Here is a 22,905-nt window from a genome sequence, read left to right on the forward strand (position 1 = left end):
AGTTGCTCTGCGGCATGTGGGATCTTCCCAGACCAGGGCTCGAACCCATGTCCCCTGCATCGGCAGGCAGATTCTTAACCTTAAGCCACCAGGGAAGCCCTCAATGTATTTTTAATCTGTGGTTATCTTCTTACAAATAAGGCTGAGGATTTCTTCAGGGCTTCCCTGGTGGCGCAGTGATTGAGAGTCCGCCTGCCGATGCAGGGGACACGTGTTCGTGCCCCGGTCCGGGAAGATCCCACATGCCGCGGAGCGGCTGGGCCCGTGAGCCATGGCCGCTGAGCCTGTGCGTCCGGAGCCTGTGCTCCGCAACGGGAGAGGCCACAACGGTGAGAGGCCCGCGTACCGCAAAAAAAAAAAAAAAAAAAAGGCTGAGGATTTCTTCAAAAGTTTAAAAGCCATTTATATTTCTTATTTGTTAATGGCTTCTGGTTTTGAGTCATAGAAAGGTCTTTCTAACTCCAAAGTTAATCAGAAACCCTTCTATGTTTTCTTCTGCTGTTTTTATGATTTCATTATGTATTCACTGGTTCTTGGAACTAGAAGCTTTTCTTGTCATTTCCTTAGCAGTGAGTGCAAAGCTGGATCCCAAAAAGGCTTGGGGTTTGGGATAGAGAAATGAACCTCCACGGTGGAGCCCTCTCAGTGCTGGGCTCCAATCCACTGCAGCTCTGCCAGAAATCCCATCCAGCAGACCTTCCACCTCCTTCCCTCCAGCACTCATGGTGTCCTCGGCTGGCACAGGGGGCCCAGAGCTGAGGGGGACACTGAGGAATGAGACAAGGACATGGCCAGACCAGGATTTGAAATATAGAGCCAGGGCTGTGAGCACAGGGAGGGGAGAGGGGGATTATGATGGGAGTGTTTTAGGAGGCTCCAGGGAGGAGTTGGCATCTGAGCTGAGCATTAAGAATGAGGAGGAATGGCAGCGATGGGGGAAGGAGAACAGCAGGAGCAAAAACAGGGAGGTGGAAAAATCGGCCTGAAATCTAGCCTGGAGAGAAGGATTTAGTGGACCATGAAGTCCTCAAGGGTAGAGGCAGGGGATGACTTATCTCCGTGCACCAGCCAGAGCTTGTCAAATGAAATGAAGCAGAAGGGACAGGGGGCTTTGGATCCCAGGCAAAATCATTTTCCCCTTTACTCTGACAGTGAGAAGCAAAGACCTCCAAGAAGAAGCCCTTGGCTCAGCCGTCATCTCAGAACCTGGGCGATCTCTGCACACCACTGCCCCCTTGTGGCTGATGTGGGAATTATCTGTGACTAACCTCAGGGGTCGGATCTAAGAAGAGCCAATCCAGAACTGAAGGTTGGGGAGGAGGCTGGGTGGGTCTCAGAGGATTGAAAAACTATGAAATTCTGTTCTGAGCCCAGTGGGCCTTCAAAGATCGTCTACTCTGACTTCTTCATTATATATAGAGAAACCAAGTCTCAAAGAGGGTACTGCCAGGGAATGAGTGGAGAGATCACCAGACTTGGTGTAGGACAGTCCTCAGTCTGCAGGCTGGTGCTCCTTCTTACTGGTTCTGAGACCCTGGGAAAGTGGCCCCACACCCCACTGATCCACAGTTTCCATCTCTGTCAAATGGAGTCTGGGGTCTGGTAGACTTCTCTTTTCTGGTAATGTCAGACTAAGTTACTCAGATCAATTCTCCCTTTGAAAACAACTAAAAACGCTGGTAAACTGGTGTAACCAGAGGGTACAGAATTACCAGAACAAAATGGAAGGAAACAGAAAGTCTGACAGATAAACCAAGCAAGAAAGTCATTTTTTCTGATTCTGGCCAATTGGAACTGTTGGTTTGCCGACTCCCCTGCGCAAGGGGCACAGATAAAGTTAGAGTACATAGTGAATGATCATATAGAAAACCTTCCCCACAATAAGCCAGGAATCCCAGAAGCCATGCTTCCAGAAGCCAGCCCTAGTATGGACTTGCAGCCCCAGCTTATATCGGTTGGATGGTCTGTAAACTTAAGTCTTGAACTTAGATTGACGTGCCCCCAGACTGTGTGCCTCCAGCCTCCTGGAAAAAGCAAGTGAAAATCTTCTTTGGAGGGAGGGTTGATTAACTCTACATTTGAAGAAGTTAAGTGTGTAGATTATAACCTCTAGGATAAACATTAACACAATAAAAACAGTATAATTCCCAAGTCAGTTAAAGGAAGTGGAAGTCCCCTCTGGGTGAGGTTACTAACCAAATACCTATGCATATTAACATCAGACAGAGTGGGCTTTAAGGCAAGAAGTACTATTAGGATACAACTCAACATCAAAAAAAACAACCCAAGCAAAAAATGGGCAGAAGACCGAAATAGACATTTCTCCAAAGAAGACATCCAGATGGTCAACAGGCACATGAAAAGATAATTAATAATTAGGTCAACATTAGCTAATTATTAGAGAAATGCAAATCAAAACTATAGTGAGGTATCACCTCATACCAGTCAGAATGGCCATCATCAAAAAGTCTACAAATGATAAATGCTGGAGAGGATGTGGAGAAAAAGGAACCCCCCTACACTATTGGTGGGAATGTAAATTGGTACAGTCACTATGGAGAACACTATGGAAGTTCCTTAAAAAACTAAAAATAGAGTATAATCCTGCAATTCCACTCCTGGGCATATATCCAGAGAAGACTATAATTTGAAAAGATACATGCATCCCAATGTTCATTGCAGCACTATTTACAATAGCCAAGACATGGAAGCAACATAAATGCCCATTGACAGATGAATGGATAAAGAAGATGTGGTATATATATACAAAGGAACATTACTCAGCCATAAAAAAGAATGAAATAATGCCATTTACAGCAACATGGATGGACCTAGAGATTATCATACTAAGTGAAGTAAGCCAGACAGAGAAAGACAAATATCATATGATATAGCTTAAAAGCTATTTATATTTATTTGTTAATGACTTCTGGTATATATATAGCTTATATATGAATCAAAAAAACAATACAAATGAACTTATTTACAAGACAGAAATAGACCTACAGACATAGAAAACAAGCTTATGGTTACCAAAGGAGAAAGTGAGGTTGGGATTAACATATACACACTATTATATATACACTATTATATATAAAATAGATAACCAACAAAGACCTACTGTATAGCACAGGGAACTATACTCAATATTTTTAATAACAAATAAGGGAAAAGAATCTGAAAAAGAATATATCTGAATCACTGTGATGTACACCTGAAACTAACACAACATCGTAAATCAACTATACTTCAATAAAAAAGAAGTACTATTAGGAATAGAGGGGACCACTGTATAAATAATAAATAATAAGTTGAACAGGCCCTCCACAAAAGAGGAAAACCAAATGATTGATAAACATATGAAAAAGTGCTCAACCTTACATGTAATCAGAAAAATGCAAATTAAGACCACAGTAAGATGCTACTACACACATCATTTTGGGATAATTTACAATTTGAACAATATCATGTATTGGAGATTACTAGACATGCAAAGAGGCAGGAAAACATGACTGGTAGTCAAGAGAAAAAAATAGAAGATAGTGTCAGAACCACAATGATCTACATGCTGGAGTTAACAGACAAGAACTTTAAAATAACTCTGATAATATGTTAAAGAACACAGAAGAAAAAAAGATTGACAAGGTAGATATAAAATAGAGATTGTCAATAGAGAAGTGGAATAAATTTTTTAAAATAATCAAATATTCTAAAACTGGCAAATACAACACCTGAAATCAAGAACTTATTGGAGGTATATATTATGTATATATGTATATATATACATATATTTTTTAATGCTATGGGATTGGAAACTTTATTTATTTAATTTAATTTAATTTATTTTTTTTGTGTGGTACACGGGCCTCTCACCGCCGTGGCCTCTCCCGTTGCGGAGCACAGGCTCCGGACATGCAGGCTCAGCGGCCATGGCTCACGAGCCCAGCCACTACGTGGCATGTGGGATCTTCCCGGACCGGGGCACGAACCCATGTCTCCTGCATCGGCAGGTGGGCCCTCAACCACTGCACCACCAGGGAAGCACTATTTTTATTTTTTAATTTATTTTTGGCTGTGTTGGGTCTTCGTTTCTGTGCGCGGGCTTTCTCTAGTGGTGGTGAGGAGGGGCTGCTCTTCGTTGCGGTGCACGGGCTTCTCACTGCAGTGGCTTCTCTTGTTGCGGGGCATGGGCTCTAGGTGCACGGGCTTCCATAGTTGTGGTGTGTGGGCTCAGTAGTTGTGACTCATGGGCTCTAGAGCACAGGCTCAGTAGTTGTGGCACAAGGGCTTAGTTGCTCCATGGCATGTGGGATCTTCTTGGACCAGGGGTCGAACCCATGTCTCCTGCACTGACAGGTGGATTCTTAACCACTGCACCACCAGGGAAGTCCCAGGACTTATTGGATATATTTAACAATAATGACAACAACAACAAAAGGGTACAGCAGAAAGACAAAAGACAGGATTAGCAAACTTGAAGACAGTTCAACAGAAAATATCCAAGCTGAAACAGAGAAAAATATAGCAGGAACAGAGCATAATGAGTGCTAACATTTGTGTAATTAGAATCCCAGGAGGGGAGAAAAGAGGTTTGGGACAGAAGCAATATTTGAGGATTACTTCAAATGACATAATTTTCCAAAACTGTTGAAAGATATCAACCCACAAATTCAAGAAGCTTAGTAAAACCCAAACAGGTTTCACTAAAGAAAACCACACTTAGACATATCATTGTCAACAGCTGAAACCTGAGACAAAGAGAAAATATTAAAAGCAACTAGATAAACGAAGACACATTATCTTTAAAGGAACAGTAATAAGACTGATGCCTACATTTCAACAGAAACTATAAATCCAGAAGAAAATGGAATGACATTTTAAAAGGTCAGAAATGAAAACAAAAAAATCCCAACCCTGCTAATCTAGAATTCTATACAGAGGAGGGACAATCTTTTAAGAATTAAGGTGAAACAAAGACATTTTTGTACAAAGAAAAGTTGAGAAAATCTATTGCTGGCCAACCTATACCACAAGAAACATTAAAGGAAATTCTTCAGGCTGAAGTAAAATGATCCCAGATGAAAGCACAGACCTTCAGAAAGTAATACAGGGCACTGGCAAGGACAAATGTGTGGGTAAACATTAAAAATTGACACGTATGGGCTTCCCTGGTGGCGCAGTGGTTGAGAATCTGTCTGCCAATGCAGGGGACACGGGTTCAGGCCCTGGTCTGGGAAGATCCCACATGCCGCGGAGCAACTAGGCCCATGAGCCACAACTACTGAGCCTGCGCATCTGGAGCTTGTGCTCCGCAACAAGAGAGGCCGCGACAGTGAGAGGCCCGCGCACCGTGATGAAGAGTGGCCCCCGCTCGCCGCAACTGGAGAAAGCCCTCGCACAGAAACGAAGACCCAACACAGCCAAAAATAAATAAATAAATAGTGTTCCCTTAAAAAATAAAATTGACAAGTAAAACAATAATAGAAATGTCTTGTAGCGTTTATAACATATATAGAAGTAAAATATAATAAAGAAATAAAGAATAATAGCACAAAAGGTGGAAGGGAGTGAAAGGAGCTGAACTGTTGTAAGGTTCTTACATTGTTAAAACAGTGGTAAACATATTAATTTAATACTGCAATGAGTCTGTAATACTGTGATATGGACTGAATGTTTGTGTCTCTCCCTCCCCACCCCACCTCCCGATTCATACACTGAAACTCTAATCTCTAATGTGATGGTATTTGGAGATGGGGCCTTTAGGAATTAATTAGGTTATGAGGATAGAGTCCTCATGGGATTAGTGCCCTTATAAGAAGAGGGGCAATCTTCCCTGGTGGTGCAGTGGTTAAGAATCCGCCTGCCAATGAGGGGACACGGGTTTGAGCCCTGGTCCAGGAAGTTCCCACATGCCGCAGAGCAATGAAGCCCGTGCACCAAAACTACTGAGCCTGCGCTCTAGAGCCCACAAGCCACAACTACTGAAGCCTGTGTGCCTAGAGCCCATGCTCCGCAACAAGAGAAGCCACTGCAATAAGAAGCCTGTGCACTGCAACGAAGAGTGGCCCCTGCTCACCACAACGAGAGAAAGCCTGCGTGCAGCAACAAAGACCCAACGCAGTGAAAAATAAATGAATTAAATAAATAAATTAATTAAAAAAAGAAGAAGAAGACGGGCAAGAGAGCTTGCTTCCTCTCTCTGCCATGCTAGGACACAGCAAGAAGACAGCTGTCTGCAAACCAGGAAGAGGACTCTCACCAGAACCCAATCATGCTGGTGCCCTGATTTTGGACTTCCCAGCCACCCAAACTGTGAGAAATAAATTTCTGTTGTTTAAGCCAATCAGTTTATGGTATTTTGTTATAGCAGCTTGAAGTAAGACATAGAGTAATAGGTCCAAGATGCATATTTAAATCTCTATAGTAACTACTGAAAGAATTTTATAAAAATGTATAACTAGAACCTAATAAAGGAAAAAAAATGAAATAATAAAAACGACTTGATTATCCAAAAGAAGAAAACAGTGGGTGAATAAATGAGCAAAGAACAGATGAGACAGAAAAACAAATAGCAAATGGTAGACCTTAATCCAACTCTATCAGTAATTACATTAAATACACATGGTTTAAACAAACTGACTAAAAGATAGATATCATTAAAATGGATTTCTTAAAAGCCCAATTATATTTATTTATAAGAAACACTTTAAAAATATAAAAACACAGGGCTTCCCTGGTGGCGCAGTGGTTGGGGGTCCGCCTGCCAATGCAGGGGGCGCGGGTTCGTGCCCCGGTCCGGGAGGATCCCACGTGCCGCGGAGTGGCTGGGCCCGTGAGTCATGGCCGCTGGGCCTGTGCGTCCAGAGCCTGTGCTCTGCAGTGGGGGAGGCCACAGCAGTGAGAGGCCCGTGTACCGCAAAAAAAAAAAAAAAAAAAAAAAAAAAATATATATATATATATATATATATACACAGAAACAAAAGGATGAAAAAAGGTATACCATTCAAACTACTTTAAAGAAAAACTAGTGTCACTATAATAATACCAGATAAAATAAGCTTAAGACAGAAAGTATTACTAGAAATAAAGACAGATGTTTTATAACAATAAAAGTCCAGTTCAGTGGGAAGATGTTATAATTCTAAATTTGTATGCACCAAGTAGCACAGCTTAAAAATACATAAAGCAAAAGTTGTTGAGACTAAAAGAGAAATAGACAAACATACCACCACAGCTGGAGATTTTAACACACTTTTTCCAGAAACTCAATCAAACAAATAAACAAACAAAATCGGTAAAGGTATAGACGATTCGGACAAAGTAGTTAACCAGTTTGACTCAATTGACACATATAGAATATATACGCAGAACACGTTTCACAAAAGAAGATATACAAATGGCCAATAAGCACATGAAAAGGTGTTCGACATCATTGGTTGTTAGGAAACTCCAAACTGAATCCACAATGAAATAACATTTCATACCACTAGAATGGCTAAAATAAGATTCACATACTAAATCCTGGTGAGGATTTAGAGCAACTAGAGCTTTCATACATTGTTGATGGGAGTGTAAATAAGTACACCACCCAAGAAGACTAACAGCTTCTTAGAAAGTTAAACATTTTTCTGGCATATGAACTAACAATTCTACTCCTAGGTATTTACCCCAGATATCGGGGCTGATTTCAGATCTGGGGTGGGAAATGTACAAGATGAGAAAGTGAAAACATAGTCATGAGCCCCTGATGATGAACACACATCACCTATAAAAGTAGGCTTGTCAGAAAAAGAAAAAGAAATATGAATCTGATTAAGTCTCTGGATCCAGTTACCAATTAACAGGAAATTCAGAGAGAGAGGAATATGCTACCTTCACCATGGGGATGCAATTAGCAATGACTGTGGGAAACTCTGTAAGACAAATGATCTGGTTTCATTAGCAAATGAATCACAAGAAGGAAAAAAAAAAGATGGAAAGAGAACCAAGGATTAAACAAAATTTAATGACATTAAAATAGGCAAAAAACAGGCAAAGTGAAAGGCTGCTGGTTGCTCTTGGGGGTGGAGGTGGGAAGGGGTTATTAGGGAGGGGGCATGCGGAGAGTTTCTGGGGTGGGGGGCAAGGATTTGCCTTCAGACAGGGGTGGTGGTTATAGGGGAGTTTGCCTAATTATGGTTCACTAATCTGTACCTTTGTTTTATGTGGCTTCTGTATTCATGTTGTATTTCACCATAAAAAGGATTTAAAGAAATCATTCAGAAGATGTGGATGCAGATTTTTAGGCTTCAACTCCCAGAGATTCTGAATCTCTGAATGAAGCTACCTAAACCACCACTTATTAGAAACTGCCAGATGTTTTTATGTAACCACTGTCCCAAGATGCATTTTGAAAAACACTGGTGAAGGAATTGGGGGGCCAGGGATGGATTTCGCAGCCGAATGACAGGCTGAGTTTTTGCCTCAGAAAGATCCCTCTGCAGTGTGGAGGATGGGCTGGAGGAGTCTGGAGTCTGACTCACAAGGTCGGAAGAGATGACAAAGGTCTGATGATCAGAGCAGCGGCCTTGGGGATGGGATGGGATGCAGAGTCGAGAGATGTTACAGAGGTAAAACTTCAAAAAGCATTTCCAAATTCCCAACAGATATTCTTTGGGATTTGGGTATGAGATGTCAGAATCCCAGGAAATTCTCAGGAATTCCTGAAATCATACATTATTCTGTATTTTCCCCAACACTTTATGGGTTTTGGAAAAATAATGATTGACCATAATAATAAACAATGAAAATTTTTCTGTAAGAGGGTTATACTAAACATTTCAGAGGTTTCCTGTTTAAAAAATCAGGATTATAGATGCATGGTTTATTATTATTGCGAGCCAGTATATGACAGGATGGTATATAGTAATCCCCCAACCCCCACATATCCATGGTTTTGCTTCCCACAGTTTCAGTTACCCACAGTCAACCATGGTCCAAAAATATTAAATGGAAAATTCCAGAAACAATTCATAAGTTTTAAATTGAGCGCAATTCTGAGTAGCGTGATGAAATCTCTAGCTGTCCCACTCCATCCCACAGGAAACGTCAGTGTAATCCTGCCCATGAGTCATTCAGTATCCATCAGTTATCGGATTGACTGTAGTATCTTGGTGCTTGTGTTCAAATAACCCTTATTCTTACTTAATAAGGGCCACAAAGCCCAAGAGTAGTGATACTGGCAATTCAGATATGCCAAACAGAAGCTGTAAAGTCCTTCCTTTAAGCGAAAGTCCTAAACTTATAGGGAATGAAAAAATGCTGAGGTTGCTAAGATCTATGGTAAGAATAAATTTTCTATCCCTGAAATGGTGAAGAAGAAAAAAGAAATTCATACTAGTTTGAATGTCACACCTCAAAGTGCAAAAGTTACGGCCACAGTGCAAGATAAGCGCTTAGTTAAGATGGAAAAGGCATGAAATTTGAGCAATAAGGTATTTTGAGAAAGAGAGAGACCACATTCACATAACTTTCATTACAGTATATTATAATTGTTCTATTTAGTTGGTGTTAATCTACTGTGCCTACTTTATAAATTAAACTTTATCATAGGTATGTATGGATAGGGAAAAACATAGTACGTACAGGGCTCAGTACTCTCCGCAATTTCAGGCATCCACTGGGGGTCTAGTAACATATTGTCCTTGAATAAGGGGGGACTACTGTATTTCAGTAACATGTAACAATGACCTCTACCTCGTATAGATGCTTGATCATTAAAAAAAAATTAGGGGGCTTCCCTGGTGGCGCAGTGGTTAAGAATCCGTCTGCCAATGCAGGGAACACAGGTTCGATCCCTGGTCCAGGAAGATCCCACGTGCCGCGGAGCAACTAAGCCCCTGCGCTACAACTACTGAGCCCACGTACCACAACTACTGAAGCCTGCGCACTTTAGGGCCTGCATGCTTCAACTACTGAGCTCGCACGCCTAGAGCCCGTGATCTGCAACAAGAGAAGCCACCGCAATGAGAAGCCCGCGCACCACAATGAAGAGTAGCCCCTGCTCACTGCAACTAGAGAAAGCCCACGCACAGCAACGAAGACCCAGTGCAGCCAAAAATAAATAAAATATTTTTTAAAATTAAAAAGGGGAAACATTAACTTAACGTAAATGCCAAATAAAAGTCATTAAAAAAATTGAGTGATATCATAAATGCTTACTACTTAAAAGAGTCTTAAAATGAAAATTTAAAACACAAAGTATTAATTGCCCTTGATCTTTTGTTTTTATGATAAATATTTCTGGTGTGGAGGAACTGATTTCATTTTGCACTGATGCTGGTTGAACTGAGTGTGTTCAAACACATCTTCAAGCTGGGTATTAGGTACATGTTACTTCATATAACTTTCCTCTTTTTTTTTTTTTTTTTTGCGGTACGCGGGCCTCTCGCTGTTGTGGCCTCTCATGTTGCGGAGCACAGGCTCCGGACGTGCAGGCTCAGCGGCCATGGCTCACGGGCCCAGCTGCTCCGCAGCACGTGGGATCTTCCCGGACCGGGGCACGAACCCGTACCCCCTGCATCGGCAGGCGGACTCTCAACCACTGTGCCACCAGGGAAACCCACTTTCCTCTTTTTAGTAATGAACAATTTTGCTTTACAGAGAACTATAGCCTAGAGCAAACATTCAAACACTGGAAAATACCAGCTAACATAATTGGGTAGTATTCGAGTAACATGGTGAAATTACCAAATTAGGGACTTGTTTTGCTTCCAAAACGTATTATTTCTTGGAACACCACTCATAGGATTTGAGTAAAGCTTACTCATATTATATATATAAGCTTATAAATATTCATATTTTTTTTGCCAAGAATGGCTCACAAATTAGCAGCAAACAGATCCACAAACACACTTACAACATGGCAACAGCTACGAGCAAGACTGATTACATCTCCACCAATTCTCCTCTACATGCTCCTGTCCCAGAGCCCAGAAATGTCGACCTTGACCTTTGACTCCACATGCCAATATTTCCTGCTCTAGCTTTTGACATGGCAGTGGCTTCCTTCAAACCGGAAACTTCTCTATGTTGATCGTTAAGCTTTAATTTTCACAGGAGAATAATCATAGCTTTTCCTACCACCAGAGGTTGGTATCATACAAACCAAGAGAAGAGAGAGTTTCCAGGAGAGAGTGGTCAGCTGTGTGAGTGAGATGGGTGCTGATCAAGGCTGTGGACTGATTGAGTGACGGTCAATGGCATGACCCTCCTTCTAGAAAGTTCTGCTCCCACTTCTACTCGTTCTACAGAGACAGCCGTGGGCTGGGGTGTTGGTGGGCTCCACCCATTCTGGAACCTGCCCACACCTTTCACAGCCCTCTCCAGTCACTCTAATTCCTTCACATCACCCATCACAATCTAGCATTACCTGGTTTATTTACCTGATTGGTACCTGTCCTCCCTGTCCCCCCCATGGAATGTCAGCTCTACAACAGCAATGATCTCTGCTGAATCCCAGCGCCTAGAACAGTGTCCTGGCACAGAGGTGTTCAATGAATATTTATTGAATGAATGAGCAACTGAGTGGATGGAGTAGGTGGGTGCAGATGGCTTTTTAAAGTCATCTCTCTGGACTTCTCTCTCCTCATTTGTCAAAGGGGGAAGAGAACTCCTCTACAGCCCTTTTCAACAGGGCATTTTTTTAAAGACACTTTTTTTAAAATTAATTAATTAATTTATTTATTTATGGCTGTGTTGGGTCTTCGTTGCAGCAAGCTGGGGCCGCTCTTGTGGCCTCTCTTGTTGCGGAGCACAGGCTCCAGACATGCAGGCTCAGTAGTTGTGGTTCATGGGCCTAGTTGCTCCGCGGCAAGACCAGGGCTTCAGCCCGTGTTCCCTGCATTGGAAGGCAGATTCTCAACCACTGCGCCACCAGGGAAGCCCCAACAAGGGCATTTTTGGACCCAGACACTGAATCCTTAGCTGAGCAAATGCAATGCAGGTTCTGCTTGGATGCAATACTGACAGTGGCCAATGGGTGGCAGCAAGTCACTATGGTTGAACCATGACAAAGCCTGGGCCACTGCGCGGAACACCTGAAGTTCAACCTCCCAACAGCCAAGCTTGGTTTTTTTCACCATCTGGGTGAAAGCAAGACTTTCTTTTTCTCTCTCTCTCTTTTTTTTTTATACAGAAGGCTTTTATTAGTCATCCATTTTATACATATTAGTGTATATATGTCAATCCCAATCTCCCAATTCATTCCCCCCACCCCACTTTCCCCCCTTGGTGTCCATGCGTTTGTTCTCTACATCTGGGTCTCTATTTTTGCCTTGCAAGCCGGTTCATCTGTACCCTTTTTCTAGATTACACATATATATGTTAATATATGATATTTGTTTTTCTCTTTCTGACTTACTTCACTCTGTATGACAGTCTCTAGGTCCATCCATGTCTCTACTAATGACCCAATTTCATTCCTTTTTAAGGCTGAGTAATACTCCATTGTATATATGTACCACATCTTCTCTATCCACTCGTCTGTCAGTGGACATTTAGGTTGCTTCCATAACCTGGCTATTGTAAATAGTGCTGCAATGAATACTGGGGTGCATGTGTCTTTTTGAATTATGGTTTTCTCTGGGTATATGCCCAGTAGTGGGATTGCTGAGTCATCTGGCATTACTAGTTTTAGTTTTTTAAGGAATCTCCATAGTGGCTGTATCAATTTACAACCCACCAGCAGTGCAAGAGGGTTCCCTTTTCTCCACACCCTCTCCAGCATTTGTTGTTTGTAGATTTTCTGATGATGCCCATTCTAACTGGTGTGAGGTGATACCTCATTGTAGTTTTTATTTGCATTTCTCTAACAGTGATGTTGAGCAGCTTTTCATATGCCTCTGAAAGCAAGACTTTCTTAAACACAGTGTGCATACCCCTGTTGCCCTAAAGGGAGAAGACTGAACTACGTTTAAAGTCAAATCCCAGCTCTGCCACTTACTGGCTAGGCGACCGCAGGGTTTGCTTCTCTAACGTGGGGGCATTATAAGCTCACTGGGTCATTATGAGTCTCCAGCAGGTAAAGGCTGTGGAAGGACAGCATGTGCTCTCAGGAGAAGGCTCTGAGGACTGCGTATGGAGCCTGGACCTGCAGAGACCCCCGGGAGCATTCATTCTCCAAGCTGTCTCCACCTCCCTTGGCTCACCCCTCCCCCTCCCCACCCCACCCCCCATTCTGCACCTGCACCGGTAGCACAGGTGCCCACTGTGGCTGAAGACAAAACACAACGGATGACAGGCTTCATTCTAAATGGATCCCCACAAAACTCGAGTGGGCACCTGTGCTGGCAATCCCACCCATTTCATTGGTCCATTCACCCTTCCACGCGCGTTGTGACGTTTCCACTCGGCCCTCTCCTAAAAACACCAGGACCCTCTCCTGCCTCCTTGCTCTCCACTATGATCTTGCTTCTTACTCCGCTAAGAAAGAAACAATCAGTAGAGAGCTCTGCGTTCTCCCAGCGACCTGCTTGTCCCCGCGGAGGTGCGGCACGAGCTCCCATCTGGGCGCACCTTCCCCCAGCCCCCGCCCCCAGGACGCCAGCCCCTCCCACCCACCCGAGGACTTTGCTCTGCCGCTGTCGCTTCTCTCTTCTGCATCTTATCTTCCCCTCTGTCGGTCATCCCTGTGAGCCTACAAACAAGCCATAATATCTCTCATCTTAAAACAAACCCCTCCTTGACTCTACGGGGCGCCTCTTCCAGCTACCCTCCCGTTTCCTGTTCCCCTTACCGCACAACTAACTCCCCGGAAGAGGTGACCACGCCCCACCCTCTCCACCATCCTCTCTGGACTCCACTTCCACCAACCTTCCTTGGCTTTGAAACCCGCTGGTTAAAATCACCAATGACCTCCGTTTTCCCGATGCCGTTCTCAGCCCTCACCTCACCCACCTCTGGGCAGTATTTGACGCAGCCGAGGGCTCCCACCTTCTTGGAATGTTTCTCCTCTCAGTTCCCGTGCCTTGTGTCCTCTCTCTGTATGCTCACTTCCTGGCAGGGCTGGGCGGCCCCAGGAATGTAAAGTCCATCCAGTGTGGACCACGCCCCATCCACGTTCATATCTGCCGTCCTGACCTCTGCCCTGAAGTCCAATGCTTGTATCTGACTCCATTTGGAGATTGAATAGGCGTCTCAAACCTGACCTTTCCGAAACTGAACTCTCCATTTTAACCCCTCCTAACCTGTTGCTCCTCCCCTGCATCTCCCTTTGTGTACCGGCAGCTTCAGCCTAAAGCCCTGGATTTGTCCTTGACTCTTCTCTTTGCCTCTTACCCCACATCTGACCCCTCAAAAATTCTCTCGACTTGACCTTTGCAGCCTGTGCTGAACCTGGCACCTCTCACCACCTGTACTGTGACCACCGTCATTTCCCAGGACGGGCAGGAACCCCTCAAGTTCTCTCTTCATCCTCTCACCGCATTCACCTGCTCAAACTTGCCAGGGCCTCCCCCTCCCCCTTCCCCGCCTTACCCCGCCTCAGAAGAAAGTCCAATCCCTGACTTATCTGAGAATTGACAAGATCAGCCCCTGACCCTCCTCCTGCCTCATTTCCCAACACCTTCCCTCACTCACTCTGCTCACCCACACACAGCTTCTTGCCTTTGGGGAAACACTCCATCCCTGGCTTTGGACTTGCTGCTTCCAGTGCCTGGAACTCTCTAACTCAGCAAAACCACACGGTCCCTTCAGGTGTCTGCTCACCTGCTACATCCTCAGAGAGGCCTCCCAGGCCCCTCTACCTAAAGTAGCACTGTCTTCCATCACTCACTGTCCCCTTGCTTGCTTTATTTTTCTTCACAGCACTTATTGCTTCCACTTCATTTTATCATTGATTTATGTGTTTGCTTATACTCTTTTTCCAACTGGAAGTTTAGCTCCATGAACTTGGATTTTTGTCCATCTTGTTCATCACGTGTCACCTGTGCCAGACACAGCCTAGGCCCTCGCATTTTATTTTATGGATGGATGGATGGATAGATGGATGGATAGATGGATGGATGGATGGATGGATGGATAGATGGATGGATGGATGGATGGGTGGATGGGTGGATGGGCGGATAGATGGATGGATGGATGGATGGGTGTATGGGTGGATAGATGGATGGATGGATGGATGGATGGATAGATGGATGGATGGATGGATGGGTGGATGGATGGATGGGTGGATTGATGGACAGATGGGTGGATGGATGGATGAATATCCACAGTCACACAGTACAGCACCCAGAAGGCAAAACACAAAACACGCCAACATCTCTTGCAACTGAATACGACTTTATTTTTTCCCTAAAGCGCACTCATAGTTGTACTTCCAGGTATCTCTGGGGAGGTAAGGGTAGACGTTTCCACTCCCAGTTTTCAGGCTCTTGGAGGAGACAAATGGATAACACGTAATCCAAAGGCTGCATGAACCCTCTGGATTCTTTGGGTGGCATGTGCAGATACCCTTCCCTTCTCCTCAGATGTCTGGAGGGGAAATCTCTGTAGCCCAAAGATGCCGGAAGATTCCTCTGGTCTTGGCCGGGCTGGGGAGGCAGCAGCAAGGTTGGTAAGGCTGATTCTGGTGGATGGGGAGGACCCTTTGCAGAAGCTGGAGATCAGAGAATGTCTTGTCTTATCAGGCGAAGCTTAAAAAAGGACACAGGACACAGGAGGTGGGTGACTTTGGCCTCTGGGGCCCTCTCTCCCCTTCCCTCGCTGCAGCAAGGTGACTGGTCATCCCGATGTGTCCCAACGCCTACCTCTGTCATCATCCTTCCCTGTAGGATACATTGTCTTTCTGAGCTCACAACTCCCCAAATACTGTTGTTTTTAAAGTTTTAGTGTGCCCGGGGGACATGTAGTAGCATCTGCCCCGCTTCGGAGTTGGCTGTATCCACACCTTGTCCATCCAACCTCCCAGCTTGGGCGTTTCTTAAGGCCAAGGTCAGGTCTGAGGCACCCACATGGCACATTAGCTGTGTGGCCAGATGCTGTGTGCATGCTCCCTGAGGATGGCCAGAACGTGGGGGCAGGGGTGGCCTCTGAGCAGGCCAGGGCCAGGATCAGGGCAGCCAGAGGCAGGTGAACATGAACTGACCTTGAATGAGGATTTGCATTATCTGGCTTCATCCTCTCAACAGCCCTGCCAGGAGAATGCTAATCTCACCCTCACTTCACAGATGGGGAGACTGAGGCTCTGACCACACTGCCAGGATGTGGTGGAGCCTGGATCCCCTCCAGACCTGTCTGACTCCAATGCCCCTGCTCTCTCCACTAGGGTGAGTGCCTATGGTTCACGTAAACCTTTCTGGAACAATGCAGGGGTCACTAACTGGAGGAAAGGAAGGACCAAAGCGTCGCAAGGTGCTGGTCAATGCAGGTTGCCTCACATTCCAGGGCATGGCCTCCAGGGGGCACTCTTGTAAGAGCTCAGGTTCCTCTCCCTGCCCCACCCCAGGGTCTAGCGGATTAGGAGCAGGCAGGGCAGGATCAGCCTCCCAGAAGAGCTACCCTAGGCTTCAGGCCCACTTAGGGAGAAGACAGGTTTTTGTTTGTTTGCGTTACGCGGGCCTCTCACCGCTGTGGCCTCTCTCGTTGCGGAGCACAGGCTCCGGACGCGCAGGCCTGGCGGCCATGGCTCACGGGCCCAGCCACTCCGTGGCACGCGGGATTCCCCCGGACCGGGGCACGAACTTGTGTCCCCCGCATCGGCAGGCGGACTCTCAACCACTGCGCCACCAGGGAAGCCCAGAAGACAGTTTTGAACCTTAGGTTGCCCATCATTTCAGAGGCACCCAAACCTCTGTTTCCTCCACGCTGCTCCTCACCCCAGATCCCTGCCCCCAAGCATCCCCCCGTGGGCGCACCGAGGTGTCTGAAGCCCCTCCATCCTGGCCTTGTCTCAGCCTACAGTGCAGTCTCCAGCAGGCTCCTGTGGAAGGAATGTGCCAGTAAAGGGGTGTTCTAGGGCCCCCTCTGCTACCTAAGGAGGCAAACCCTAGGTTGGGCCCAGAGGGGATCCTGGGGTGGGGCTGTGAGGGAGCCTGGAGCTGGTGGGGAAGGGACACCTGAGGAGGGAACCCGGAGGGCAGCTGCAGATGGTCAGAGCCGAGCGGGGTGGGAGCACCTTAGCCAAGGGGCTGAGGGTCATCTGGGGACACAGGGCTGCCTGATTCTGCCCACAAAGGCATCTACGCATCAGGGCTGTCAGAACTGCCCAGGTGGGCTACCTTGGACTTACCTGTGGAGAGGCTGTAACAGGGTCACCCCCACAGGCAGAGGCCAGTGTCAAAGGTCAGCCAGACATCTTGGGCTTTGCTGGGGCCAGTTGGGGGACTAGGGTATTTCCAGGGCCTGGGACCCCAGAGCTCAGCCACCAGCTCCCCTTGCCAAGTTCAGATGCTGGTGAGAGCCCCTCACTGCCCAGCCCCTTTCCACCTCCCTCCAGACACCTGAGTTCGGGTCCCGTGGCGCAGCAGATGGGAGGGGAGAGGGAAGCCACTGAAGGCGGAGCTCATGGTGGACATGTAGGCGCCCATGGAGGGGAAGACCAGCCAGTCGCCCACGTCCAGCTCGGGCAGCTGCACCTCCTTCAAGAAGAGCTTGTCAAAGGCATTGCACGTGGGGCTGTAGAGGGTGCAAGAGAAGAGGCGCAGCTTGGGGCGGAGGTCCTGCAGGGACATGGTGGCGGGGGGGGGGATCAGAGAAGGAAGACACCCCCCCTTCACTCCCCAGCCTGCAGGGCATGCCCCCAGGGCACCAGAGGGAAGGTACCAGCAAAGACTCTGTCATTCACCCCCTCTGACCAATTCCTGAGTGGTCCCTGTGTGCCAGGCACTGTTCTTGGCCCTGCCCTCATGGAGCTTCTGCTCTAGAGACACACTCCTGCCCTGCCAGTTCACAAGTGCAGACACAGATGGGACCTCAGTTTTCCCATTTATAAAGTGGGAAGATTTTATTTAATGATCACTCAAAATACCGGGACTCAAACCTGGCTGCACTGCAAACGCCTGAGGATCACGTCAGGGTCCCAACCCATGAGAAGTTCCGATATCAATGGTCTGTGGCATGGTCTGGGCATAGGGGTATTTGAAAGTTTCCCAGATGATTCTAATGTGAAGCAAAGTTTGAGAATCTCTACTTCCTAAGTCTCCTGCATCTCCAAGATTCAAGGACTCTGGAACCACAAACATAGCGACACAGAGAAATGCACAGGGAAACACAAACAGCCAAACAGCTGCACACACACCCCTCCACAGACCCCTGGACCTGGACACCCCCCTTCCTGCACAGGTGTAAATCGACAGGCCCACACAGAGAAAGGCACACACACAGAAGTGCACCTGCCAATACACACAGACACACGTACACATCTTGGTACATGCACGAGGTGTGACAATCTGTCAAGCCACCGATAATCTGAGATCTCTCGCCTCTCCCCCTGGCAGCAGGGAGCCCTGCCCAAAGAGGGCTGGACTAGGGGGTCTCAGAGGCTGGGAGGTTCCAGAGCCACAAAAAGTTCTCCTTACCTTCACCACAATGGGCATCCTGGGTTCAGGCTCCCTGGGAAAATGCAGAATGTGCCGTAGTGGCCGTTGTTGAGATAGAACAGCAGCTTCCAGTAGCCTCCTGAGAGCAGGCAGATGGCAGGACGGAGCTGTGCTCAGCCAGGTCTCACCGCTGACCCTCAACACCTGAGCCCAGCACCCTTGGGGGAGGCCTGACCCTCTGACCAGCGCTGAATAACCTCTGTTCCCTGTTCCAGGAGCCTTCTCTGAACCCATGCACGGTAGGGGCCTGTCCTCTGCTCTCCCACTGCCCCTCTGCTCCCCGCATCAGGGTGTTGCCCCTTTTCCTCCTCTCCTCATAAGAATAATCTAACTAACATACCATGAGATATAGCCCAGGCATTGTTCCAAGCTCTCTACATGTATTAAGCTATTTAACCTGTAACTACACCCTGAGTAGGTACAATGAGCCCTGGTTTACAGTTGAGAAAACTGAGTCTCGTCAGAAGTCACACAGGAGACTGTGGCAGGTCTGAGATTTGTCCCCAGGCCACAGGTCTCAGGTACTCTGCCCTCACCTTAGACCAGGTTCCCTGAGCCCCTGCTGCATGAGTCAAAACTGGGGGCAGGGCTTCCCTGGTGGCGCAGTGGTTGAGAGTCCACCTGCCGATGCAGGGGACACGGGTTCGTGCCCCGGTCTGGGAAGATCTCACATGCCATGGAGCGGTTGGGCCCGTGAGTCATGGCCACTGAGCCTGCGCATCCGGAGCCTGTGCTCCGCAACGGGAGAGGCCACAACAGTGAGAGGCCCGCATATCGCAAAAGAAACCAAAACAAAGCAAAACAAAAAAAACTGGGGGCAAACGGCCCTTCACGACCTAATTCCATCATGGTTGCTCCTCAGTGATGTGCTAATTTGTCAGTTTCCTTCCTCAAAGGGGTGCCTGTGTAAACTACATGTTCTCCATGCTTTGGCATCTGGGGCCTTGCTGACCTTGGAGAGACTGCTCCTCCCCGGGGTGGTTAATTCCTAGAGATAGCAAACGACTGCCTTACAAGAGCGCCTTTCCTGTGCAAGCCAACCAATTCAGCGTCCATACCACAAACTGCCTCCTAGATGGAGCTCCCAGAACTTGAGGCACTACCTCTGGCTAGTGGCCCCAGGGCAGTCCTTACCCCCACAACCCGCTGAAATTGCTCAAACTAGCCAGTCCCACACCTGCCGATCCAGCTCACCCTGCCTCACCCACTCCTATCCTTGAAAACTACAGTAGAGGCTCTGGCCTGGCTTTCCCCTTTGTCCTTCTGCCCGCTGAACCACTCCGGTCCTTCCCCTTGTGGCCCTGTGTAGCCTGCCATGCCTCTGGTTTCTCCAGAGGAAACTTGTGAGTAATAACCTCTCCTTCATGACAGTTATTTCCATGTCTTACATAACCTGATTAGAACAAAAACAGTGCCCAACTCTGACAAGCACAGGGTACAGCACAATTGTCACCTCCTCCATCTAAACACTCTGCCTCTATTGATGTTACCGAAGTAAGCGTGTGGCAGCTTTCTCTCCAGCTCCATCATACTCCTGATGCATGCTGAGCTGGTGGTCACCTATGACCCCCAGATCCTTTGGACAGGACCTACTACCAAGCCGGTTCCTTCACAACCACTCTTCATCTGTTCTTAGAACACTGCTTTCTTGAATCTAAACTCAGGATTTTGTGCTGATCTCTTTTAACATTTGGAGCATTTCATAACATTTGGGCATTTATATGCCCGATCTTTCTGAATATTGTTTTTTCTGCCCCCTCCCCGGTGTACTTCCCACCATCCCCTCCCTGCTTTCTTAGCTGCCGTCACCGATCCCATCTCCTGTAGCCACAGCCCCAGTTGTCCCTAAACTAGTTGGTCACGAGAGGTAGTCAAGACATCCCTAAGGTCAAAAGCCCAACTCTGCTTGGCATGTAGTACAAATCCAAGTGCACCAGTGTTTGAATCAGACAGACCCAGGTCCAGCTGCACCACTAGCTAGCTGTGCTGCCTCAGACAAGTTACTTCCTCTCTCTGAGCCTCACTATCTCTACCCGTAAAATGGGAATGCCCCTAAATTATTTCACAGGGTTGTGGAGCAGAAATGAGAGAAAATATGTTTTTCACACATAACAGATACTTAATAATTGGCATCTCTTGTTATTGTGGAAATAAAAATAACAGGCCCCTAGGGACTTCCCTGGCGGATCAGTGGTTAAGACTCCGCGCTTCCACTGCAGGGGGCACGGGTTCAATCCCTGATCCGGTAACTAAGATCCCGTATGCCATGTGGGTCGGCCAAAACACACACACACACACACACACACAAATTACCCCGTACCATAATAAAGATATAAATTTTTAAAATAATAATTATAAGCCCCTAATACTTAGACTTTTGTTAAATGATGGCTTGAAATCAAATGCTTCCTATCACAATAATCTTTAATGAGACATTTTGTGAAGAAATGGCAACCGGCTGACACAAGTGCCTCAGGGATTACAAAGCTGTGGGCCGATCATTTGTCAAAAAGGATAAAGGAGGAGACTCAAGCAGGTTATAAATATTTACATGTCCATTATCATACAGCCACAGAGAATAAAAGCACTAAGCCAGCGGGAGACATCTATTCTCCATCTCATCATGAAATGGAGTTTCTGGTTAGCTCACTGTGAGAAAAGCTAACCCACCCCACTCCTGCTGCAAAAATAACAATCAAAAAACTCCCCTGTGGTGGTTAACCTCAATTGTCAAAGGTTTACCGTTACCCTATAGATGTCACCCTTAACCTTCAAGCCTGACAACAACGAGAGTGCCTTCTTATATTTGTCGTAAGAATTTGTATTTACTCACTATATTTTTGGTATAAGAATTTGCACCTGTTAGAAAATGCCTGCTGGATGAATTTAAGGTACACACCAGCACGATGGTGTCTGTGAACCTCATGGGCTGTGTTTTGTAACTTTACCCCCATAAACACAATATAAATCCATTGGCTACTTAGGAATAATGAAGACCCTTTGTCTTGGTTCTCACCTCCCAGTCTATTTCAGAACAACAAAATAGTGATACTAACAGGTTCATTCCTAGACCCAGTTTGAAGCTTGTTTCCTGCTAATTAGCCGCCCAGGGTTGGAGCCCAGACTCCCTGCCCATCCTCTCCCCTGAGGGCCGGGGAACGCCTGGATAGTGCCCTGCCCACCCACCGGGCTCCAGCACAGCCTTCCTGGCAATCACGTTGACGGCGATCATGCAGACAGATGCTGCGTAGAAGCGGCCGGGCTCTGCGATGACCTCGACGCCTCTCCCCTAGGGAAAGTCCTGGGCCAGGGCGGTGTTGATCACTCCCACCATCTGCAGGGGTGGACTCAGAGCCTAATGTGGCCGGTCCCTCTGTGGGAGCTTTACCTGCGTCGTCTCCCTTGATTCCCATGACAGCTGTGTGGGAGCTGTGTGCCATTTTACTAGGGAGGAAACAGGTAGAAACTGTGGCCCAGAGTGGGGAAGTAACTTGTCCAAGGGCACATAGCACATAGCACCCTGAGATGTCTGAATCTGGAACCATTTAAATTAATACACAGTCAGTGAAGATGAAATGTTCCCTGGGTCTCAGGGATAGCAAACTTCTACCTGACTGTAGCTTAACTGGGGATAGCAACTAACATGTCTAAAGAAAGACACGGAGCCAGATATGCACGTGCTCATATATGCACACAGGCTGTGTAAGTATAGTCAGACAAATCCCAGCTATATACGCGCATACGACTCACAGTTCCACGAGCTCCCCAAACACACACACTCTGTCCCCTAAACCCAGACTGGGACACCTGGCTCCCTCTCATACTCCCCTCTCACCTCCTCAAACTTAGAGTCAGAGCCCTCCTCTCCAGGGAAGCCCCCTCCGATGTCCAGGAGACTCATGTCATGCCTGACCCCGCAGCCCATCTCAAACACGCGCTGGCATTGGTGATGGCCTGCGTGAAGCTATGGGGTGCCTGGCATCTTGAGCCCTCGTGGAAGCTGAACACATGTTGAGTGACATGTAGAGAAACACATGTGAAAAAGCAAGGGTCAGTAGGAAGACAGACAGGGTCAGAAACACTGACACATGGTCATCCTTGAGTTGGGGCGCTCACGTTTGGGTGGCGGTCACCTCTCTTAGCAGGCCCCTCCCAGTGCCTCATTGCAGGGGCTCCCTTTCTCTTCCACCTTGGAAGGAGTGTGCTCAGAACCCCGAATCCCCATGCTGGAGGGCAGGGCGGGCTGAGGAACCAATCAGAGCTGGGTAGGGTGAGGCCAGTGCAAAAGTCCAGGGGGTGCCACAACACTAGGGAAGCAAGATAAAGAACA

The 22,905-nt window shown here is 46.9% G+C and overlaps 2 pseudogenes across 2 annotated transcripts in view; one reads left to right on the forward strand and one right to left on the reverse strand.

Annotated features, from left to right (window-relative positions):
• LOC309974959 (methylosome protein WDR77-like) overlaps window positions 1-22,905 on the forward strand; it is a 462,921-nt pseudogene that overhangs the window by 350,025 nt on the left and 89,991 nt on the right. The window lies entirely within an intron of this gene.
• The window catches only part of LOC309958265 (antizyme inhibitor 2-like), a 41,529-nt pseudogene continuing 36,065 nt past the window's right edge, over window positions 17,442-22,905 (reverse strand). The window contains exons 6-9 of the transcript in view: window positions 22,411-22,575; window positions 21,762-21,909; window positions 18,555-18,654; window positions 17,442-17,696 (exon numbers count right to left, since the gene is read on the reverse strand). The product of the transcript in view is annotated as an antizyme inhibitor 2-like (transcript). The remainder of the gene's footprint in view (window positions 17,697-18,554; window positions 18,655-21,761; window positions 21,910-22,410; window positions 22,576-22,905) is intronic.

Source organism: Leucopleurus acutus, assembly GCF_964270905.1.
Source record: "Leucopleurus acutus genome assembly, chromosome: 2".
Lineage (NCBI taxonomy): Eukaryota > Metazoa > Chordata > Mammalia > Artiodactyla > Delphinidae > Leucopleurus > Leucopleurus acutus.